Source organism: Tachysurus vachellii, chromosome 7 (genome assembly GCF_030014155.1).
Source record: "Tachysurus vachellii isolate PV-2020 chromosome 7, HZAU_Pvac_v1, whole genome shotgun sequence".
Lineage (NCBI taxonomy): Eukaryota > Metazoa > Chordata > Actinopteri > Siluriformes > Bagridae > Tachysurus > Tachysurus vachellii.
In genome coordinates this window covers 8036289-8061377 of record NC_083466.1, presented here as the reverse complement: position 1 = coordinate 8061377, position 25089 = coordinate 8036289, and the positions used below count along the sequence as shown (strand labels likewise).

Genomic DNA, 25089 nt, shown 5'->3' with positions numbered 1-25089 from the left:
TTTCTGAGCATTTCATACACAGAGGTTACAGAAGGCAAACGATTTATAATATATAAACCCTGATGAGGATTGGCTTGGGTTCCTCTCAAGATTTCTTCATCACATAATCTCAGGGAGTTTTTCTGCTGCTCTTTTCAAACTGCTGCCTCTGGCTCGCTCATTAGGGATACAACTGAAATAAAATATTTTTGTAAAGCTGCTTTGTGGCGTTGTCTGTTGTTCAAAAAGCTCTATACAAATAAAACCGAATTGAAAAATGAAACCGTATATTCAAGTCTTATTTAAATCTTTCACAGGGTGTGGCCTGGCATTTATACCACCTGCTGTAGATTATTATTCATTGGGAATGATAAGGCTTAATTACTCTGTTGATGTTAAATAAAAACTGTGCTCTCATTGTGCACATTGAGTTACGGGGAAAGAAAAAAAAAAAAAAACTACATTTATGACCTAAAATGTGCTGGCTGGTTGTGATTGTGAGACTCCAACATGATCACTGAACAGCTGCTTGACTCTCTTAAGACCTGTATTTCTGAATCAGTATAAAATCTCTCCTCGTCTCTGTGCTCCCAGATGTATTCTTTTTAGCTTACAGAGGCAGAAAGGTAATCCATGCTTTGATTGTCTATTCTGGTCTTTTATTCTACACGGACAGGGCGGCAACACTGCACCAATAATACTGATACTCGGAGAAAACCCTCTAAAATATTAATGGGAGGGTTTTATGAGTGGCTATAAAGGAGAATCTGAATGTGCTGCACCTTCTCAAGTGTTTCTTGAATCTATCAAGAGCTGCTTCACCCAGCTAAATCTTTACATCTATTCATTCATCGGTTTCATCACTATTATTAATAAACACATGGATACTTTTAAATAAATGCCCAATCCTCTGCTATAATCTATTTCCCTTTTCATGCTCATTGTGTGGTAAAAACTATTGAGTTAATTGTGCACCATATTAAAAATGATTATTTATTTGTTCATCTTCAGTAACCACTGATGATCCAGTGCCTATCCTGAAGTAGAAACACATTCCAGCGCTCAGTGGGTTAAGAAATCCAAATCCACCGGCCAGATTGCTTTGGGATGAAAACTAGAGAGCCGGGAAGAAACCAGAGTAAAGAAGACCAGAGACCCCAAAATAAAAACCAGACAAATACACAAGTGTGTGAAAGTATGCAGCTCAGGATCCTGTACTCTACATAGAGATGTTGCAATAAGAATTCCTTTTCTGGTGACCTCTGGCACTGTTCATGTGTGGGTGGATTTCAGAGGAAGCTGTATACCTTGTTATCGTTCAAGTCTTCGCCCTCTTAGCCCCGCCTGCTCAGTGCACTATAGCATTTCACACACCGTGCTCACACATCCACAACCGGAATGGGATTCTTCGGTTAAAACATATAAGCGCTGGTAACAGAAATGATTGATAACTCTATTATATATTCAGCTTTTGCTTGGTTGTAGCCGAGTAGTAGAAAGTCAACCGGTTAAAAGTCTATTTAGCCACAATTATTGCTTTATCACTATCTAGCTTCAAAGAATACGCCATATTGTCTATTATGGGACGGCAATCATCATGGGTTTGGTAGATTGCTTCTGAAAACGACAAAACAAAGATCATTTGTTGTGTGTATAAGTAAAGCAGACAGGATTCCTGCAGTATTTCGATTTGGAAAATGTAGCTGTTGTATGGCTGGAGTAATCAATCAATGTACAAAGCAGCAGCTAATTACATTGCAAAACTAATTAGATTACACTTAACTGCTTTTCAATATAACTACACAGTCAGCAAGCTGCAACCGTAGACTCGGTCAAAAATCCAGTAAATGGAGAAAAAAACCCCACCCCGACTTACATTTTCAACGTCTGTATGAGGAAGTGGGGGAAAAAAAAATGAATGCTGGTTTTAACTGACGTAACATTCAACTAACTGTAAAGGACGAAGGTACAGTCAGTGATATAGATTTAACAAGTCAATATGCCTGTATACTGATTAATCTAAAGCAAATATTCGTTTCGAATGCAGAGCTCATTTCAAAGTAAAGAGTACATCGTTTACTGGTGATGATTTGAGCGCTCGTGTAGATTTAAGACAAGTAGGAACTCCGAAATTTGAAGTCTGGCCATTACTCGATTATTAAACAAATGTCTTATCAAATTGTCGCTTGCAGATCCGGTAATTTAATGTAGTTTGTTTTTGGCTAAGCCTTGCATGGAATGTACTTTTATAGGCAGGAAGCTCCACTTCCCTTTAACAGCTCAACAAATGGCTGCTGTGAATGATTTCAGAGTGAATCACTGGGAAAACAGTAGCATCACTCATAACACTCAGCCATGTGGCCAGTCCTTATACCAACAAACGTCCTAGATGCCTGCGAGATCTCCCCCACCCCTTCTCTCTCTCTCTCTCTCTCTTACTGACCTCTCGGGCACACAGCAGGGTAATAATAGTGCTATTCTTGAGAGTAAGCATGTGTCAATATTAAATATTAATATCAGAATAAGTGCCTAAGCTTTGATTTATGATTTAAGTGTCCATGACAATTTTGTGCTTCCTAAATATTGCACAGATATTGGCATGACTTCCTGAGGGAATGATATCGGAGTGTTCTCTTTTTAAATGGATGAAGAAAAAAAATGCCTCTCTCTTTTGCTTTCGATTCCCAAAACACTCTCTTCCTCTTCACTAAAACTTGATATCTGTAGGCAAATTGTGTAGGCAAACTTTTTGCTCTGTCGGCACAAACAAAAGGTCAAATAACATGTCAGAAAGTTCTGAAACAGTGGTTGAACAGAGAAGGAAAATTCAGCATAGACCTCAGCGCAGTATAAATCTGAGAGCTAATTTTACCTCTAATTGTTCACAGACAGAGCTACAGTGTAAAGACATTTAGTTTAGAGTCGCTGGCCTTCTCTAGATGCTGGTGCTGGTTGTTCATGCTGAATGAACCTGCAGTGAAGCTGACAGATGAATGAGAATCAAGACTATGAGTCTGGGCTCCATGTTTTCATAACAAAGTGACTCACGTTCACACGTGCTGATGAACCAGAGTGCTGGTGTTTTGCTGAAGTTTCGTGTCTCCTACTCAAGCAATAAATGGCTCATTTCATAAACAAAGAAGACTGGCAAATATTTAGTCATAAATTATCCTCGTGTTTGAAATAAATCTCTATTTGTTTTGAAAATGACTGCTTTGTGCTTTTGAGGTTAATATTAATATGGTACTGATCTAAATCAGGTGTTGTGTTGAAGAGTATCTCTGCCTACTTTGCTGAAAGACATCTTTAATGCCCCTTTTCCACCGAGGCAGTTCGAGTGCTGGTTCGGAGCCAGAGCCTAATTTAGAACCAGTTCTTTCTGTTTCGACCGCCAAAGCACCGGCTCTGAACCAGGAAAAGTGGTTCTTAAGTAGCACCAAAACGATGCTGGTCTAGACTTAAGGACCGCTTGTGTCAGGGGCTGTGGGCGGAGCTACTGTTAGCGCATTTGATAATGTACCTTAAGTATAATAATGTTTAATACTTTTTTACTTTAAGCACACATGATAGTAAGTAGCTACATGCTAAGGCTAACTTTTTTCTGTGTTAATGAAAAATAACGTTATGTACTTTCTCGGTTACAACCTCCGTTTTTACAGATTACGCGGAGCTGCACGTACACGTTGGATTCGCCACGTTTGGGTGTTAATGTAGGTTCACAAAGCCATGAGCATTAACAGTAAAGCAACATCCGCCATTGTTGATTTGTTTGTGTTTGCCGCTGCTGCGCTAAAGTTGCTGGGACACGTGACACGTATACAGTGACGTCAGACTCGGCTCTGTGATGGCTCTTTAGCCGATGGAAAGACAAACCGGTTCTTAGAAGGTTCGCCAGTGGAACCAACTTTGAACCAGCACCAGCACTAGCTCTGAACCAGCACCCGGTTCTTTTTGGTGGAAAAGGGGCATAAGAGCATTTCCCCAAAATGTCCTGTCACCTGTGATGACTGATTTACATGCGTCTCTGACCGCATGTCTTTCGAGGTATCGGCCATCATAATCACGACGTGCGTATACATTAAGTGGAAGGGTCACACGAATCTCTGAGCCAAAACAAAGATGGTTCAGGTCTCATTGCAGGACTCGTAAATAGGAAATAAAACAAGGGTGTAACTGTAATTTGAACAGTGCTGTGGGGAAAACAAAACTCTGATCAATTAGAAATCAATTCACAACTAAAGTATTTCTGATTCATTTTCCAGATGATGAGGCAGCTAGCCTTTAAATCCATAATTCAAGCAATTTTCAAACATTTTCTAATCAAGCTGTGATGCTAGGATGCTGAACATTGTTTCTAAGTTTACACACCTTTCTGCCAACCAACCAGCACTCGCATGAATGTTGGCTGTCTGGCAGCAAGTTTAAATGCTTCTTCCAAGCTTCTTGGATCACAGCATGAGTGTCACGTGGCATGCTTAGCCACAAAATCGGTTTCGACCTTGCAATGCAGATATGCAAACATGTTTCACCACAGAAGTATACACTGCTCAGACATAACATTAAAGTACTCGGTGTACTCAATGGCACCCTTTAGGGAGTGAGATATCTTGGAGTAAGCGATGTAGTTGGTTCTTGAAGTCAATGTGTTGAAAGCAGGAAAAATGGGCAAGTGTAAGGATCTGAGGGCCAGATTGTGATGGCTAGATAACTGAGCCAGAGCATCTCCATAACAGCAGGTCTTGTGGGGTTGTCCCAGTATGCAGCGGTTAAAACCTACCGCAAGTGGTCCAAGAAAGAACAACCAGTAAACCAGTGACAAGGTCATGGGCACCCGAAGCATGCGTGTGTGTGTGTGTGTGTGTGTGTGTGTGTGTGTGTGTGTGTGGGGGGAGTGAAGGTTAGACCGTCTGGTCAGATCCCACAGAAGAGCTACTGTAGCACAAACTGCTGTAAAGGTTTATGCTGGTTATGATAGAATAGGTGTCAGAACAAAAAGTGCATCACAGCTTGCTACATACGGGACAGCGTAGGAACATAAGCATCAGAACTGGACCATGCAGCTATGGAAGTAGGTGGCCTGGTCTGATAAAAATGTTTTCTTGTACGTCAAGTGGACTAATTGCTGTGTGCGAGTTGCTTACATAGAGAGGAGATGGCACCAGGATGCATTATGGGAAAACGGAAAACCCTGAGTGATGTTCTGCTAGGTGTCATTGGGTCCTAGCCTCATGTGGATGTTTCACACATACACACACAGGGACGCTCGCGACGCACACAGAACCTTCCTCTGATATAATAAATAATGTAAATAATGGCTGCCATGCCTAAACCAAAATTTAACTTTAATCTTTTGGTTGCCAGCAAGATTTAAAAACGTGGCCACACACGCAGACAGAAGCAGTCTGGCATCACTCCTGCACAAAGCCTTGCTCATGCTGTTCCTCTAAACAAAGGCAGCACTGATGCCGCGTAGAGCTGGTCAGAAACTGATAGAAAGTCCTTTACCTGACACAGAGGGGGGAGCAGGATATGAACCAAATGCTCAACCTCAAATGCTTGTGTTATACAGATGATTGCAAATGAAAACAGTCATTTAGGCATGTGTGCCGTGCTTCATCTCTCGAGGGCCACGCTGTGTTTAGAGTGTGTGTGTGTGTGTGTGTTGGGGGGGAGAACGGGGTCAGGAAAGTTCCAATACAACAGAAGACTCTTGTGCTGCACCCTTTGCACCTCTGTCTCTCCCTCTGATTTCCCATAACACCTCAGTCTCCAGCTGTCAGTAGTATAGATGTGAAACAACGCTAGGCCTGTGTCCGAGTTCTCCAGAGACTCGCGATGACCCTAGGGCACGGTCAATCTGGGATTATTGCAGTTGAGGCAATTCTCGGAGATACATGTATTTCACCGCCATCTTATTTACAATCACTGAGGACCATTTAACACAGGTTTGCGTACCAATAGACTTAACCTTAAGTGACACCACTAAGCAATTGATTCGTATTATGCATAGAAGGCCATTTTAACTAGACCAGGGTTTACAACCTTGTAAACAATCCAGACCAGATAGATTAGTGTGTGTGTGTGTGTTTTTGAGAGGAGTGAGAGTGCAAAGTCCGTGTCATGGTGGTCTACATGAGTGTTGAAGGTCATGTTCTATTAACTGTTTATGTATTTTACACTTGGTGTTACTTTCCTCTAAGAACTAGTACTATCGCCTGCAGTAACACAAATTGTTACCACGTGTAATCCGGCTTTCATTCAGAGCTCCGATCGTGCATGTCGGAAAAAAACACTATTTTTGTGAAATTAGTGAAAAGCGTTCACACTATTGTTGGATGATTGAGATGCCAGACAATATCATAGCCATTCGTGTCTCGGATTCAGACAGAGCAAAACTGACCGTGCTCTCTAAATGGGAGGGATCAGAGACACTAGCCAATCGTGGTGTCTGTCAGCTCGTGTATGCGGAAGAGGGCAGTTAGCTTTATTTTCCCTCCATGAGGAGCAGTTTGAAAAGCTTCAGAAGCACTAGTTAGACTCTACTCTTCCTGCTTGGTGCAGTGATCAGCACAGTAGAAGGTTAAAAATTATAAATTGGCGGGAAATGGGGCAAATAAATAAAATATAATAATAATAAAAAAAAAAAAACACTACAGATAACATGACATAAGGTAAAGGTATATAGTGCAGAGTGAAGTAACCATGCTTCTCATCAACAATTCTTTCCTTGCCTAAGGATTAGTTTCATGTCGTGTTAGATCATTTATGCTACTGCTTATTAACCGTTTCCTTACCTCAGCTCACCACGGCCTTCACCATGTTGTGCACAATTAGAGAAACAAAGCATTGCGGTGCTGGTCCAGTATGTTCGACTCTGACCTCCCCTTTAATGAGAAGGGATTTTCCATATCATTTTATTAAACAGTGTTTTGTCAGCTGAAGTGTGTGTGAAAGAACAGTAGAGTCAGTGAAGGTCATATTTGGAGATATTATGGTTAGTTGTAGTTAGTTAGTTAGTATGTTGTGTGTGCTACTATAGTGTTGAGGTCCAGTGGTTGTGAATTACACGATTATGTTTACAGTATGTTTCCTCAAACAGCAGGATATATGTGGATCATTTGGGGGGAGGAGAGATCAGTTGGTCTGGTAGTTGTGGCATTATCATGAAATATGAAGGGAGTGTTCTGAACGAAGCAGATATTGTACTGAAAGGGTTTTGGTAATCAAACATGGGCAGGGTTCAAAAGCCAGAATAAACAGCAAACAGTGGCTTAAGTAATGTGCCAAAAAGCTTCATCATTTTCAGATCAAACTCACATTACCACTAGGGAGGGAGGAAGGGAGGGAGGGGGCAGAGAGAGAGAGAGAAAGAAAGAAAGAGAGAGAGAAAGACAGAGAGAGAAGAGTGCAAACATCCTGTTCCGATTCAGAGAAATTAGTCACACCCAGCTTCTCTGTAACTCAATAGCACGCTGGTCTACCATTACATCTTAATGCTTGAATAACGTTAGATCAATTACCAATTCTGACTAAATAATTACGAGCTAGCTGCGTTCACAGCTTACTTACCGAGGATTCGATTGCACTTCTGCATTTGAAATATAAGCTGCCCTTTGATGAGATAAGATGAATAGATGAATCTGACCCAATAACACTGGCTTACACTGGTGCAACGTGAGTAACTTCCTTTGCTCCATGCATCAAACGTGAGGAGCACAATAGGTTCCTAAGTACCTATGGAAAGTAAATACATTTTGATTATTTATTTATATATATTTTTAAGTGAAAATACCGTTACAGAGATGTACTATTTTTCTTGAGCAAACGACTAAACTAATTGCTTTGGATAAACTCAAGTGCATCATATTTACATAGCACAGAGGAGGGATGTTAAAAAAAAAAAACAAACATAAAACCGAGTATTTAAAATGTACTGTATTTCATTACTGCCTGTTGATCCAAAAAAAGAAGAACATAAATAATAATAATAATAATAATACTACATTTTATTTAAAGGCGCCTTTCAGGGCACTCAAGGACACCGTACAGTTGAGTGGTGATGATAAAATCAATACAATACAACAAACAACAATTATTGACATTACATAGTTTAAAATTGATCAGAGAAAGCTAATTTAAACTAGTGAGTTTTAACACATGATTTAAAAGTAGTCAGTCACTTTCTCGTATAGATTGTGGAAGGGAATTCCAGAGATTCAGAGCAGCACAACTAAATACCCTAGACCCCATAGTGGCGAAACGAACAGCAGGTACAACAAGGGAAACAAATGAAGAAGATCTGAGAATACGCTTCGGGATGTAAATACGAAACAACTCAGAGAGATATTGTGGTGCACAATTATGAAGAGCTTAAAAAGTGAGAAGTAAAATCTTATAGTCTACTCGATATTTAACAGGAAGCCAGTGAAGATGGTAGAGAACTGGAGTGATCTGCTCAATGGAGGAGGTTCTAGTAATTATACGGGCAGCTGAATTCTGGACTAATTGAAGTTTGTTAGGTAGCACAAAGAGAAGAGCGTTACAGTAATCAATGCACGAGGTAACTAGAGAACATGTAACCCTATGCCACATGAGCATCCATACATTTATTTGGAAGATGAATTAAAGGAGAAAGTCTGGCTCTTTCTGACTGTTGGTGACTACCATGGTTTCATGCCACTTATTAAAGCATCACTGCAAATCACTAAAGTTTTTCTCTTTAATCATTTTTATCTTGTGATGGAGCATTTCTATACTAATGCGGAGTGGATTCTTCCAGGATGACGACATCCATATTATATGTAAGTTTGATGTTAAGGCATGGTTGCGGTCACCGGATCTCAGCCCATTTGAGTACCTGTGGGGGATTTTAGACTGATATGTTAGACCACATTTTTCACAACCAGCAACACAACACTAACTGATGGATGAATCAGAAGGATCTTTTGGAAGAATCGTGTACATCACTCCAGTACTGCTCCAGAGAATTTAGTTCAAGCTCTTCTGGTGGCTTTGGGTGGTCCAACATTTTACTAAGACGCTTCTTGGTTTTTCCTTTAATGCGTCACTCATCTATAGACACTCGTGAATTTGTACATGACCATGTAGACCAGACGTATTCGGTTGGAGTCTCAATCGTTTTTCACAATCTAAAGGTGCTTTGCACAACCCGGTCCCTAGTTTCCAGGCCCCAAGTCATGAGGAAGCAAGATTGGTGTGATGGCCTTGCGAAATCGCAGACAGCACTTTCCTCTGGCCAAATCTTCAAAGAGTAATGACAATCTGGGCTTGAAAGTGCCGCTGGGACAATACAACTCTCAAGTACCAAGACATTCCAGGCAGTAAAAACTAATCAAGTGTATAAAACTGCATTCCAAGAACGATGATGCACACACAGCCAATGAGTTCACCGAGTCAGTGTTCACCTAAAACTGAAAAACCTACCAGCACTGACAACTCTGAAGGTGTGTGTGTGTGTGTGTGCGCGAGAGTGTGTGTATGTGTGTGTATGTGTGTTAGTTAACTGAATGTTCCTTTGTTAAATAAATTACATAGTTCGCCACCTAGGTAGCTGGAGTGAGCCGACTTCCTCCTTAATGCCTTAACTTTAATAAAGGAACCTTTGTTTATTTTATAACCTTTGATTATTTTACATTTTACTTTTACTATTCATAGGTTCTTTATCGCCCATTAAATTCTTCTGGTTTTTACATTTTTCCCCTCCTCATTCACGCAATCTTAATATTCTGGGCAATCCACGTATTACTAACCCACTACAGTTGAAATGAAATTTGATCCATGGCCCAAATTCTCCAGTGACATTGTGCATGTGTGTGTGTGTGTTTCTCTGTGGGAACTTCAGTCACATGTCTTTTAAGAAGAGTACACGGGTGAAGATAAGAGCAGGGCTGAAGTGCTTTATTGCCCTTTACTGATTGAGAGAGAAGGGGAAAGGAAGAGAGATAAACAGGTGATAGAAAAGAGAGAAAGTGGAGGAGTGCAAGGGGGATAAGAAGGACGGTGAGGTGGGAGTGTCTCTGCTTCCAATGAAATGTGGAAGTTTGTATAAAGCTCTTGACCCGTGTGTTTCTGAGTGAGCAAGTGAGTCAAGAGAAAAAGAGAGAGAGAGAGAGAGAGAGAGAGAGAGAGAGAGAGAGAGAGAGAGAGAGAGAGAGAGAGAGAAAGCGAGAGAGAGAGAGAGAAAGCGATTCTTGGAAATGAAAACTGCCAGATTGACTGCGGGTGCCCCATGCCATACTATACGGATAGAGACTTTCTTTGAAAGCTGTAATCCACAAACGCTTTTTGTGTGTGTGTGTGTGTGTGTGTGTGTGTGTGTGTGTGTCACAGCTCCATAATATTGAACCATATGGCAAAGTAGTGCACGCCGTCACCACAGGACAGTCTCGCAGCCTCTTATATGTAATAGCGAGTCCTTTCATGTAAAATAAAGCACGTATGTTCTGTAAATGTAAAACACATTGTGATCTTTGCTTCAAATACTGTGTGACTATTTTATGGTTCTGTCCCAATACCATCTTTCCGCTTAAAAAAAATAAATGAAACACTACCTAAAAGCAACAGTTTTTATGAACGCTAAAAAAAGCTCAGTAAATAAAACGAACTGTACTGGTTACAATACGTAAGCAGTTTGCTTTTTCCCCCCCCGTCGAACTGATGCCTTTATTCATTCAGGGAAATTATTTAAAACCAACACGACACCCTTAACATCGGCTCAGTACCGTGTCGGCCATAAAATCTTCCTCTAATGATTAACCGAGTATAATATTTCTAAACAAAGCACACCTGCTCTTGCTTCCTGTGTCGGGTGTAAAGGAGGGTTAATAAACACAATACTGTCATTTCATATTCATGATTACTGGATTTATCATCCCTGAGTTAACACAGACTTGCAAAAACTGAGACTTCCCTGGACTGAATATAATTAGGAGTGGTAGGAGAGAGGATCAGCATATGGCAGTGCTCAGTGAGTGCAGCAGACTAAGTAGCTCAGGATCACACGTATGATAAAAAGGTGTCACACCACGCACCAGAACTCAACACGGGCCATTTTAAGCAAGGAATAAAATGCATCAGAGTGGATTATCTCTCACTAACGGCATGTCCCAGTGTTCTATTCCTCTTATACCTCTTAATAATGTAAAGCGTCTGCAAACTGTTAGTTCCTGTTTTTACTCCTGTGTCTTTCTGTCTCTTTTAATATATGGAATTAAATAAGTGTCAAAAGCAATGCTACAAAGAATCCGCGGTTTGTTACTGAGCAACTGAAAAAAATGAAAATCCTCAAAAAAAAATGCTTTCTTCCTGTGGTGGAGGATTTGTGTGGTTACAAACGCTGAGAGCACAGAGTCTCCTGTCAGAAATGACTAAACTTTCAGGTTATATGTTTATTACTAGGTGTAGATCATGTTGAGCGATATTACTAATTATTAGTAATAATTATTAGAGTGTACTATTGGAATCACATCTATAGCTGCTGTTATACAAAATTAATCAACATATTTAACCAGATGAATATTAACTAGCAAAAAGCTATACATTAATCACCATAGGAGAGTGTGACGTTACTTTAATTAGTGTGACGTAGTCTTGTGTTTAAGATGTGCCTTGATCCAGTGCTGTTTCAGCTTGGAGTGAAGTAGAAAGAACCATTTTTTGTGACTGAACATGATTAGAAGTATTACTCAACAATACAAACCTATTTTGAGATAAAGTTGGCCGAAAGGAAGTAAACGACTTCCCTGTTTGGTGGCTTAATGTCAAGATCTTGTCATCTAAGCGTTATTCTAGCTTTTCACCACTTTGCCATGCCTCACATCGCATTACATCTCGTCTCAGTGACAAGTGCAAATCAATGCTCGGCTTTAGAGACTCCTTGAATATATAGCGGTTGTTTGCTATTACACTGATTCTCTCCCTCCGTAATGACAAGGTCAAACAATGGCATGTACACTGTGATCAGTATCGAGAGGACATTCATACCGAGTGTCCGTGAAAGGCTATCCTGCTTCCTGGAAACCATGGAAACAACTACACTTAGTTGTGCAGCTCAGTTTAAAAAAAAAAAACAAACAAACATTCGTTTAACTACTGAATCGAGCGAAGCTGCTTTGGTTACGGCTTTGTGGTGCAGGTAATCACCGGCTTGAACAGCATCAGGGGATATCCAATCAAATCAAAACAAAGTGAGAGAGTGGTGCTTATGTAACAGAGAGATTATGGGGCATTATCTATCCCTCACTATTCAGCATTTATGGCAGCTGAATCTGAGCAGCTGGCCACAAACTGCCAAACTGTAAAAACGCTCACAATGACATTGTATTCCCTTTTTACCTCTTCATTTCCCAACATCCTGTCTTTTTACGATTACCAATCACAAGGAGAAATGCACCTTGTTTACATTGAGATCTTGTGTAAACTGCACACATGTACTGTAGCAAAAACAAAGATATCTTTGTTACGGTACATATTTCATCTTTCAATAAAGATTTGCACGTGTTAACTGAAACTCATTCCACCTTATCTTTTAATAAATAAATAAATAAATAAATAAATAAATAAATAAATTCATGTCAGCGGTTTAACAGGTTGTCAAATCAATATGAAGTACAGCAATAGGACGCTACACAATGCCCACTGAAATGTCCAATGAAACCTCACTCGTGCACTTTTTTAATATTATTTTTAATAAAACGAAACAGAAGCTACAGGTCTAGACACACAGGTTTTGTGGGAAAGAAAAAAAAAAATGAAGGGAAATGAACTTTTTTGCTCGCTTGACAGGCTGCTCTGAGTGGGAATGCACAGTTTTTACAATTATGTGGGAAGATGACGTTGTGAAGACTGAAGGCCATCAGCTTAAACAAGTGGACACAAGATTAATATCAACCTAGTTAGAAAGCAATCCTTAGTGATGCACCAATAACATTTCCCACACTTTCCAAAAAGCATCAGGACGCAGCCATCGACACATGGTGACCAGGAAATAACTGTGCAGCCATGTGTATAATTACTTTTGGCCCCTAAACGTGTGTGGTTGACATGTTCCTGTATATCCACTGTATATTTAACTAGAACAATAAGCTGACAATCACTTAACAGTCACTTACTATATGTTCCTTTTCACTATCTGGTGTCACACAGATGAGGATAAGTTTCCTTCTGAGTCAGATTCCTCTTGTGATTTCTTCCCCTTGCCTGTGTCACCTCTTGCTCAGTAGAGATAAAGTTACACGTTTAAATTTGATATCCTGAATTTATACATTTCTGTAAAGCTGCTAAAAAAAAAGTGTGGAATGTTGGCCAATGCATGCACTCTCATTACTCGCCACTTTGCTTACATAGCGGATGAGGGGCGGCGCTACCAGGCACTGATACCGGATGATAGCATTGTTTTCGAGATGTCTGACATACAAATGTCTTTTAAATTAGATTTATTATTTCTTATTTATTATTTTCAAACTCCCCATATTCTGCTGAAGCTAGCGGAGTCATATTACGCGTGTTTCACGTCATCGGCTGTTAAATGGATTATATTTCTGGTTAGTAAAATATTGTTAATGCTCCATTTAAGATAATACTACCCTTCTAAATTTAAACGCTAGACACTCGAGTACATAGGAAATAGTGTAAGTGCATAGCGTATAGTACCTCACTTGGGACGCAGCTTAAGATTTAAATATACAATTACAAGCGTAGACAAACTTCAGAAACTCCGTCGTCTTCACCTCAGTCCGCCGTGGATAAATTCCAGACGGCAATCTCTTCATTCCTCCACACTGGAATGCACAAGATATTATGCTATACATCTGAACATGACAACAAAAGGGCAGAATTTCGATATATAATATACCTGCTTTTTGGACATTTAGAAGTGACAAGTATTGCCACAGCGAGCTGTTTTACAGTAAACAGCTGAGCAGATAACATGTTTCATATGTTCCGAGAAAAAGACAGCATCGACGTCATCTGGGAGCTCTTCCACAGCCCAGAGTGACCAGACAGGCCAAAGTTAGGTTGACTAATTGTAAGGTTTAACAGGGGGAAAAAAAAAAACACCAAAGATTCCTCTTTCAGCATTTGTGGATGAAGGAATGAATCAGTCAGTACAATTGTGTGCACTGATTTAGAGACATAAGTATTCTCAGTCAGACTTAATATTTCTGCATATGGATATCTGGCCCATTTAAAACAAGTAAAATGTACATGTTTAACAGATGACAAAGAATGGATTGCATTAATTCGAGATGAAGATGAAACTCAATAACAGCAGGATCCTGGATTTGATTCTGAGGTCAGGTTGCTGTCAGTGTCAATGGATTTCATATACTGATACTCCAGCTTCCTCCTATATAGGTATGTGGACTGACTACATTACATTGCCCTCTAGGTAGGTGTGTGTGTGTGTGTGGACTGCCATGTAATTGACTAGATTTCACCCAGGTTGTATGGCTGAGGGTCCTGATTCATACAAAACAACAAAATAAGGTTGCCAATAATTCTGGAGTCATAGCTAGAGAATCTCGATAAGGTTGGATATTGTTCTGAACATGTGAAAGTCTACCAACCCACCTGGGGGGGAAAACCTCCGAGTGGAAGCACTTACAAACTGAAGTAAATGGCTTCAAGAAGGTGGAATGGAAACTTCAAAAGTGTTCAACTTATAAAATAAAACAAACCTGTGAGACACCGTGCTAAGTTGCATCTGATTTACTTTCCGTAACTAATCAAATAAACATGTTATAGCCTATTGGTATGTTCCACCTACTGTAGACAGAGATGTCTATTGAACATTTATGGAAGAAAGAAGACAAGCTGGTGAGAGAACAGCTGCTTTAGAACGGCTCTAACGTAGATAATAACAGGAAATAACTTTGTTTTGTGTCCACAAAGTGTGGGGTGACTACTACATAAAGCACAGGCTTGTGAATCAATCTTGGATATGTGTTAGGTTGCATCGTGTCTTATCAGTGTGTAGCTTCTTATATTAATCTGTCAAAGTGCCTAGAGTTATGCACTTCTTTTTATATACTTATAAAGAAGTCCTGATAAACCTCCAACTTTCTAAATAAAACAGGGGATGAGCAAATAGAAATGTAAATCTGGACTGAATTGCACAGGTGTTGAACTCTCCAACATTGACTGACACATGAAGCCTAGAAGCCCCACCTCATTCCTACATGTGTCATGCTCTCAAATAAATGATCAGGGTTCCCACTCTTTTTCAGAGATCATTCATTCATTCATTCATCTTCTACCGCTTATCCGAACTACCTCGGGTCACGGGGAGCCTGTGCCTATCTCAGGCGTCATTGGGCATCAAGGCAGGATACACCCTGGACGGAGTTTTCAGAGATCATTTTCCAGGACTTTTCCAGGACATTTCAAATTTAGCAAAAAAAAAAAGACAAGGATCACAGATTCACGGCCTAAAGTAATATGTTCTTCTCTCCAGAAGTCTTAAAAACAACGTACACTTTATGGCTATTACTTAACTATACTTTTAAAGACAATTTGTCATGTGAATGAAATTTCAACATTTATAAAATAAAAAGACAGAACATATTAATACCCTTTCCTTTCTCAGGCCAATGCTGTCATGCATGCTTTAGTTTGCTGTGCATTTCCCTTGCACATGATATTCAGATTAACAAGGTTAATATAACCTGCTTACCCGTCAACATTTGCTGAAAACATGCGAGCACTTAACACAAGACAGCGTCATCCGTCACAGCGAGATTAAACAGCATAACAAAAAGCCCGTCAAAACATAGCATCCCTGAACAGAGCGCTTTCTGTTACTAACGTTGATTGTTTCGACCAGAGTTGTAAACTGTTCTTTAAATGATCAAGTACATTTAAAAATAATAATTTTCCAGGGCAACAAGATGTTTTCCAGGACAATTTATGTTTACTCTCATTTTCCATGTGTTTTCCAGGACTGGAACATTGGTCATTAATTTTCCAGGATTCCCAGGTTTTCCAGGACGCGTGGGAACAATTATTATGCAGGTGTGCTCGCTTTTTGTCAGATGTAGTAATATGAATAGGAGAGTAAATGTTTTGCTCAACATGGATAACATGAGACAGGTTATAAAAATGTGCAAAATGCAAAAAATGCGACTTAAATATATTAAACAGGCCTTCAGTGAAGTGTCAGATCTAACAAATAACGGCCATGATTAGAAAGTGATTAAATGTGTTGAGTTTTTTGAAGAAGAGAGAGAGAGAGAGAGAGAGAGAGCGAGAGAAAGAGAGAGAGAGAGAGAGAGAGAGAGAGAGAGAGAGAGAGAGAGAGAGAGAAAGAGAGAGAGAGGAAGAGAGAGAGAAAGAGAGAGAGAGAGAGAGAGAGAGACCCGTACATTTGAGAGAGTACTCTTCTCCAAACAATCAAATCTGTGAAACACATTCCTTAATGCTACAAGTACGGTGGCCAGGAAGTGCAAAACAAATTAACAAATCCGAAAACAAATTAACAAATGCGAAAACACATTAACAAGTCAGACAACCCGGAAGCGGTTGGTATAGTTTGTGAATGGAAACTTACCATCATCGGACGAGACACCTTTCATTCACCTGTATATCTTTAATGACAGCCGTCTTGTCCAATGATCTGTAAGTTTCCATTCACAAACTATACTTACCGCTTCCGGGTTGTCTGAATCGGTGCATGAAACACATTAACAAATCAGAATGTTAATGTGTTTTGGGATCTGTTAATTTGTTTTCAGATTTGTTAATTTGTTTTCAGATTTGTTAATTTGTTTTCAGATTTGTTAATTTGTTTTCAGATTTGTTAATTTGTTTTGCACTTCTCGGCCACCGTATACAAGGGACAAGTGGAGCAATAGGAAAGGAGTGTTAAAGTTGGATGTAAGGAATTTGCCAGATGCCCTTATATACAGTGCAACTTTGTGTCATCTTTTAAAACCGAGCAATTGAGGGATAAGGGCCTTGCTCAGGGACCCAGCTTGGTGAACCTGGGATTTGAACTTGCAACCTTCTGATCGGTAATCCATCACCTTAACCACTAGGCTAGCAACTGCTTTTAGCCTAGTAAATTTGTTTTCTAAACCGTAATTGTCTATTGAGCAACATTTTGCCAACTATGTAAGAGCAAGTGAGAGAATGAGAGAGAGATGGAGGCACTGTGTTGAAACACTCAGGACAGGGAATGTTAAAGCCATGGCTATAGTAAAGACATTAGACAACAAGTTTTAAAAGGAAGACAAAAATATATATATATTTTTACTGCTCTTTATTTTGGAGTGTTGCGAGTGCAGCTGCTGGCCAACGGTTCCTGCACTGCTGGTATGATCATTATTACTACACTGTCCTGTCGTCTTCTTCAAATTCAAATGGTGGAAATGTTTATTTTCCTGTCTTTATTAAGCTCTGGATGATTCAGTTATTCATCCTGACATTTTAAAATAGAAAACCGTGCACGAGGGAAAAATCGATACGGCACACGCCTGTTGCTTGTTACACAGATACACGGCAAAGTAAACAACTTCCATTCAAGGCACAAAAGGTATTTGCCTTTTGGGGGAGAAAAGCAGCGCTCACAAAAACCCTTCCTGTAAGATCAGAAGATGGTACGACACTCTCGTATCAGACTTTGGTATCGCCAAGAGATGATTTGTTTATAAAGCAGAGTGACAATATTCCGATGCTCGGTATGAGGGGATTTTAAAATAAGCATTCAGGCAGGTCTCGGTGTAGTAGTACGAAACAGACATGTCAGAGATTCCCATGTGAGATCGGTGCTGTGTGCGTGTGTGTTGCAGGAGGTGTGTGTAGGCTTGCCCTCCGGCTGCTGCTCCAGATGCCTCACGTGTTTCTTTGATCCAGTCTCAAGTTGCTAGGCTGGGTTTTACTTCCAGGAAATAACCGGCATGCTAAGACGACGAACGTGGGGTAGGGATGCCACTACGGAGAGACATGCTTGCTGCAAGACCCACTTTTTGAACTTCTATGAAGTGTAAAAACTACATTTTCAGTTTTAAAGATAAAAAAAAATAAATCCTCTGCGCTTGTGATGACAGACAGTGAGAGTATCAGGTTCGGTCGAGTCAAACGGGGCAGGCAAAGTAAACAATAAGGGAACGATCGGGAAGAGTTCAAACTTGAGCCATTAAACACAGCTGACCTCATGGCTCATGTTCAAAGAGGTTTCAATAGAAAAGATTTCTCTCTGCAGCTGGGGCTGTTAAAATAGGATATTCGGTATAAAACCTGAGCCAAGAAAGCTATATATCCGTCAAGGATTTTTAGCAGTGGTAGAATGCGCTAGCTTCTGTGGGCTGCTTTGTCACATATAGTTGAAATACAACACTGGTCGTGTGGGTGGGCAAGTTTTTTTTTTTTTTTTAAATTTGGAAAGCACTGCTTATTGGAGGGCATGAAATTTTTCCTCACTTTTCCAGACTAATTCATTTTGGAATGAATTTGATGATCACTGGATTTTCTATAATTTTACATCCGGTAAGACAGTGTTGTATTCAACAAATATTCAACGTTTTTTTTTTTTTTTTTTTTCCCCTGGAGTAGAGGTCGTTTTCTCACCCGGCACTCTGTAACTTGCTCTCTGTTTCGATGAGCAACGGATACTGGCGCAAATCCAACAGCCTTATAAGGTTGTTCCTTCCCCTGCATGTGTTGTATTGATGCCAGGCACATTTCAAAAGCTGATCGGGTGCCAAGGGAAAGCAGGAAATCTGTCGTATATCTTGGAGATAAGGAATAGTCGGCATCTTGGGTACACAGACTACAAAGCACGGCTGTCACGGCTGTTTCCTGTGTACGCTCTCTAATAGCCTTATCTCCTATTGTCAACTTAACATATTATCAGAAAAGCATGCCCAAGCTGGCTGTATTTGTGTTCATGTCACACATCCCAGTGATTCAACTACCTGAGTTCATGAGGACCTGTGTTCATACTGTTTCCTAATATAACAAGGTCAGGGAACTTATAGAGAAGTAATATTAATAGCTTCTCTCTTTTGTTTTGAACAAGAAGTGCTTATTCACCTAAAAACAAGAGACCAACAAAATGAACACAAGGATCTTAGGACTTAGGGAGTTTTACACTTTAGAAATTATATATCAAATGAAATACTTTACAGTTCGGATTGAAAGTGCTCAAAATACACAGCGGAGACAGGAGTAGACACATGAACCTGATTTAGTTTATGGCAAGACAAAGAGCTCTTTCTCTTGGGACAAAGGCAAAGCTAAGCTTTTGTGAAGTCTATTTGCCTTCCTAACCCCAACCCTGACAATTGTGTACCACATGGGCAGGCCCACCGGGAAGCCCACCCTCCAGCCACACGACTGATAATTGCTTACACATTCTGCTCTCAAAGCCACATTCATCACTGTCCTCACTGCAGGTCAAGAATGATTAAGATATCCATCACTGCGTGTGCGAGTCCCGTATATACTTCTTAGCATAAAAATTATATAATGCAATCCCTAGGATCCCTTTTGTATTGTGGACAAGAGCAATGGAGTTTAACTTAGCACTACTGGGTATTTCCCAGTAACATCTGAATAAAACCTAATTAACATCTTAGCAGCTTGCCTACATGTAAAGCTTCCTCTTCTGTCTCTTAGAATTATCAGCATTTGTTTAAAAAAGTCAAGGGAACCAAATATCACCATACATATTCAAATCTTTGTAGGGATATTTTGTGTGAACATTTGGTCCCCATTAAGATCTAAAAATATACCCAGGCAAACTCGCAGGTCAACGAGAGCCTCCTAAAACGGTAAAGGAATAGTAGGCGTAATTGGCCCTAAGCAAACTGCATTGGGTGTAATGTGCTCTGACATTGTCATAAACACAGCATGACCCCTATCACAACAGGACAGCCTGGCAGCTCACCGTGCTCACGATTACTTTAGGACTCCTCGCTGGGGCTCTCGTACGCCATTACTGCATCGGTACATCTTATACGCGACAGGAAACATCTGAGCAGTGGGTCACAGTAAAATGCAGGTCAGCGTGTAAATTCAGGACAATACACACTGCTCTGCAAGTCCATCAGTCATTACAAACGATTGTATTGTTTCTGTTGTCTCAGTGGCGCAGTCCTGTACTAACAGTGTGAAGATAATAATACGGCTGCCTTTTATTGCTGGTGCTAAATCCAAACTGGAAGTAAGACACAGATGCTCGTTGTCATGATGAAGGTAAAGCTAAAAGTCCTGTAGTCCTGTTGTGTCAGCGATCTACTGGGTGCAGCGCAAAGGCGTGAAAGTCATGTTCGTGTCCGGCTGTGACCTTAGATGCTACAAGTCGGATGTGGAAACTGAACATGTCTAGATGAAAAATAAATCGGCGCTGGGAAATTGAAAAAAAAGTTTATTTGGAATTTAATAAAGCTTCCGAGTTAGCAAGACTCTTCAAAGCTACTGTACAGTAAAGAGATTTATAATGCAGCAGAGTTGTGAACTTGTTAAACAAATAAGAAGCACTTTCATGATCATCATATCGTTATCAGTCTAAACACTAATTAGGTTTAATTATAAAGCCTGGAATACGTTTGATAGATTGGTGCTACAAGCGTAATACTAATGACAGTGTAAACAAACCTGTTCCACTACAAACAGAGAGGTTTTCTCCATATCAGACTGTGGCTCTATAAAATGAAATGTGGCTTTCCAGGTCACTGCTTACACGTTCGGCTGCTTCCGAAGCTCCACGGATAGAATTATAGTTGTGAACTTCTTGGATGTGGCTTTAACCTAGACTTTAAAAAATGGTCATAAACCGAATGTGAAAAGCCTATTACACAGCACGTGCTAAACTTTCACAAGCTGGTGAGTATGTAACAGATGTGTTTTATGAGCTTGCCCGTTGGGCCCAAGGCAACAGTGGCACTCAGCCATAGTGCCCTCCCTGATCTGACACATATACATCACTCAGTTTGATTAAGGAGGAGCGGATGATGCGATCGGATATCTTGCACCATCATCACTACTCAAAGCTGGATAGGCAATCCCATGTAGTGCCAAAATCTGGATTTGTGCCAGCAACCTCATAGCTGTTTAATAACCCTGTTTGTATTGAGCTAACGGCCATCTAAAAACAGAATGACACTGAAGGTTATGTAAAGCCTTCTCTGATTTTCCCCAATGAAAAAAGACTCAAAAACTATATAGAAACACTTTCGGAAGAGTGAAAACGACAGGTAAATTGCTTTAAAATGGCCTGTTTTTTGGTCTTTCTTTGACTTTTTTTAAAAACAACAAACTCTTATAGAATTCTTCTTACAGAAAGCAATACCTTTCTACTTTTTTATCTTTCACCTGCTCATTTTATTATTCTGCATTAACCGTATAATAGAGAGACTGCCGCTAATGGCTGGGAGGCAAGAGAGCAAACCTAGTCATGCTTTCTGAATGGGATGGACAACATGCTCTCTCTCCTCTGTGTCAACCAGAGCATTATTAACCATCCATGGGCATCTGAGAGATCATGTATGTAGAAGGACAGTCATAATCATTAGCAAACGGCCTAATTAGCAGTTTAATACACTTCGAATCTAAGAGTGTCTGCTGGTATTTCTGGCTCAATTGTTTGACAGAAGAAAATAAAACCTCATTCCTACCAGCACAGAAAGTGTTATTTCCTTTTATTCACCCACATAAAAAGGGAATTATGTCTGTCTTTCATTCCCTCCCAAGTCATGCATGAAGCTCTGCGGCTGACCACAAACAGAAACAATGTCTACGAATGACTGACCTCCTCGCCACGTAATAGTGGGTCAAAGAAAATGGTGGGTGGGGTGACTGTGACCCAAGTCTCTATTTCCTAGGAGAAGTCTTTAATACTGCCTTTCCGAATCTAAAATCACTTTCATCTGATGTAATAAGGTCTCGGACCAAGCTCGTACTCAGTTTGTCAAACACATAAGTAGAAGGGTCTTGGCCAGGCGTTATACAAACCTCTCAGCACAACAGCTTAAATGCTGTACAGGGTCATTTCAGTCTGTCTTTCATTCGGAGAAGGTTGTTGAGAAGTACTGAGAGTAAAAGCATCAGCAAAGAAGACTTTGTTTTCTTGGCAACATGAAGAGCTGTAATTGTTTTAGTCTTCAAAAAGTGATAAAAGGGAACTAAACTTGTCTCGTGGTTGACTATAAACCATTAAAAAGCATTCATTAATAAAGAGGAATAAAACAATTCAGGACATGCTGGTTCTGGAAAATAGTCATCTTCAGATTACTGGTTACTTTCCTACAACATCCTGTGCCATCATTTTTAACCCTTACTAATAGACATCACCTGTAGTGTGCTGTAAGTGAGACATTTTATTAATAATTTAACAACAAGCCTAAAGATGGAATAAGCGCTCAGAACGTCTTCATTCAATATTCATGAGCAGGCCATCCTGTTCACTTGTAGGCCCGTTCACATGTTTTAACTTACATACTGTGCATACACAGCATGTAATGTTTACACTTGAGAACTTTAACAATTGTGTAGTGTATTGTTTATGTTCTAGAATAATAAAAAGGACCACAAACCTGAACTAAAAAGCCAAAATTATAATTTAGCTGATCTGCTTGGACTGAACAGAGACAGAATGACCTGCATCACTATAAAACGGAAGCAAAATTTTACAGTGAACATTGTTTTGTTCACTCTGTGGGGAAAAAAACAGGTACTAAATAAACTAAATAAAGTACTGTTTCTAAGTCCATAAGCAAAATAATAATAAAAAAAAAACCTTCCATTTGTAACTTAATTTCAGAGAAGCCACGCAACATTCACCAAATAAAGCAACAACAAATATTTTACTAGGTTAAATGTAAACAAGATACCAACATGTTTTCCCTAGTTAAGTGCGTGTTCCACAAATGTTGGTCAAGCTGAAATGTGTAGAGCCCGGTCAATTCGTATGCGGTCAGGATACGTTTCGTATATCATGAAGGTAGTGATATAGCAGCTGCAAATCTATAGTTTGTAACACTAGATTGAGAAACATGCAAAGAGATACATGTTCATATGTCAGATATGTGATATGAGATCTGTTTGTCTCGGCTCTCTTCCAGGAATCTCACAGCACCTGCATGACCATCACCGAGTCTATTCTCGACTTGGAATATTCCAGTTTGAATTCCAAGAACGTACAGTGAAATCGAATCCCATGCAGAAAACGAGCTTTACCTTCTTTTCCAAATGACAACGTGAACCGCTAGGAGAAGCAGAGTGAAAACATGGCTTCACATGTCTGAAAGGTGCTGAATGGGCACTCATCAGCTAAAAGGCTTCAAAAACTCGCCTCGGTTCATCCCCCATTCTTTAGACAAAAGTGAAAAGAGCCATGAAATGGAAATGGCCGCATGCATGCCTGGTTGCCTGGGTGAATTACTGATAGCATCAGACAAGGTTTAGTCAGGATCTTTACAAAGGATTTCACACACAAAAGAACGATGATTTTAGAGTGGGAACAGCTTTGTTTCACCCAGTTTAACTCTTTTACATTTTCAGAACTATCTGGAAACATTAAAAAAAAGGGAAAATACATCTTCACTCTGAAGACACACTGTGAGTCAGACACAGAAGCGGTGACCTCGTTTAAACGCCTATAGACCATTGGCAACCCCGCTACCCATAATTACTGCTAATCACTTCACCTCTGACCCCTGTAACTGCTTCCTATCGGTCTGTGTTGCTGACACAGTGAAGCAGTAAGGGATGAAACGTTCTATTGACTCACTGCTCCAAACTAAACAGCACTAACTCCATTACTCTCACAAAGACCGACCTCAGTGATTTCAGCTCTTGTGAACGGTGTAGGCAATACTGACTGTTCTTTTGTTACCGAGCTGAAAGGCGCTGTATTGATAATATAGTCCACATGTGGAAAGAGCCTAACAGAAGTGATCGTGCTATCCGATATTACATTTTTCTTCCATGCTGAAACCTTAAACCGTCCCTGTTCAATAAAACTCGGTCACTGATTACCTTCCCTCTTCTCTCAAATAACCGATGACGCCTTGGCAGATGTATAAATAGCTCACATCTAAGCATAAACGTGAGGTAAACTTCAGGCAAGCTATCAACATTTGCTTCTGTCTGGAAATTTACAGTGGCTTGTGCTCTATCCGGATTAAAGAGACGACACGGATACGTGACAGGTAGCAGTAACTCCCTGCATGTGACAACAATCTCTAGTGTCCGGGCTACAGAGTGGATGTAAGCGCTTCCTTACAAAAACATCCAAACTCACCTAACTCAAGCAAAATAATTAATAAAGATGTGTTTGGTGCAACAAGAAGACAGTGTAACACCTAAAGATCACCAGGTGAAACATGGTGATGGCAGCATTGTGCAAAGGGGCTGCTTCTCTTCAGCTGGGACTGCGGCTTTTATATGTTATAGATAGAACCTCTATCCCACCGTCCAGTACAACAGCAACGCATAATACAAATCAAAGTGAACAACAGAATAACTTAAGTCCAGATGTTGTCCAGATTCTATCAAAATCCTGTGGAATGTCTTTTGCATTTTTGATAGAGCTGAAACATTTTTGCAAGGAAGTATAGAATTTATTTTCCATGATGTGCTATGTTGCTGGACTCAAAAAGACTGAATGCCGTATTACAGGGTGCATTAATCAAATATTATTTAGGTTGTGGGAACACTTGTCATCATAAACCCACCCACCTAAAACATTCCACATTTAAAGGTGGAAAAAGATCCATCATTGTACATTTTGGTTTAATTTTTCACAACCTGCGATGTTAACTGGGATGCGTAGACTAATTTAATGACCATTAAACGATGTAAATTGTAAAGTTAGTAACCATTTTATCTTACCTTTAGGGAAAGGTTTTCATGTGGTTTAGTAAGGATGGAAAAATTCCGGTGGGCGCTGCGTTGTACGATGTCCCACTCAAAACGTAGTGAAAGCAGGGATGTTCATAGCTGCAAGCAATAACACAGAGATAATGTTCAGACTTGTGAAGCTCATCCATAGCTCAGGTATGGCCTATGAACATGTTATAGGTATGTTTCATACATAGATATAACAGTTTATCTCAAAATCTCTGCCGGTTGCCAGGAGGTTAAAATGTG

At 40.0% G+C, this 25089-nt stretch overlaps 1 long non-coding RNA gene across 4 annotated transcripts in view; it reads right to left on the bottom strand.

Moving 5' to 3' along the window:
• The window catches only part of LOC132848373 (uncharacterized), a 108664-nt gene that overhangs the window by 10728 nt on the left and 72847 nt on the right, over positions 1–25089 (bottom strand). For 3 of the 4 annotated variants that reach the window (XR_009648727.1, XR_009648724.1, XR_009648726.1), the window contains one exon: positions 24832–24939. This is a non-coding gene — a long non-coding RNA (uncharacterized LOC132848373). Of the gene's footprint in view, positions 1–7548; positions 7714–24831; positions 24940–25089 lie in introns of all 4 variants that reach the window. The other variant, XR_009648725.1, reaches the window with a different exon arrangement.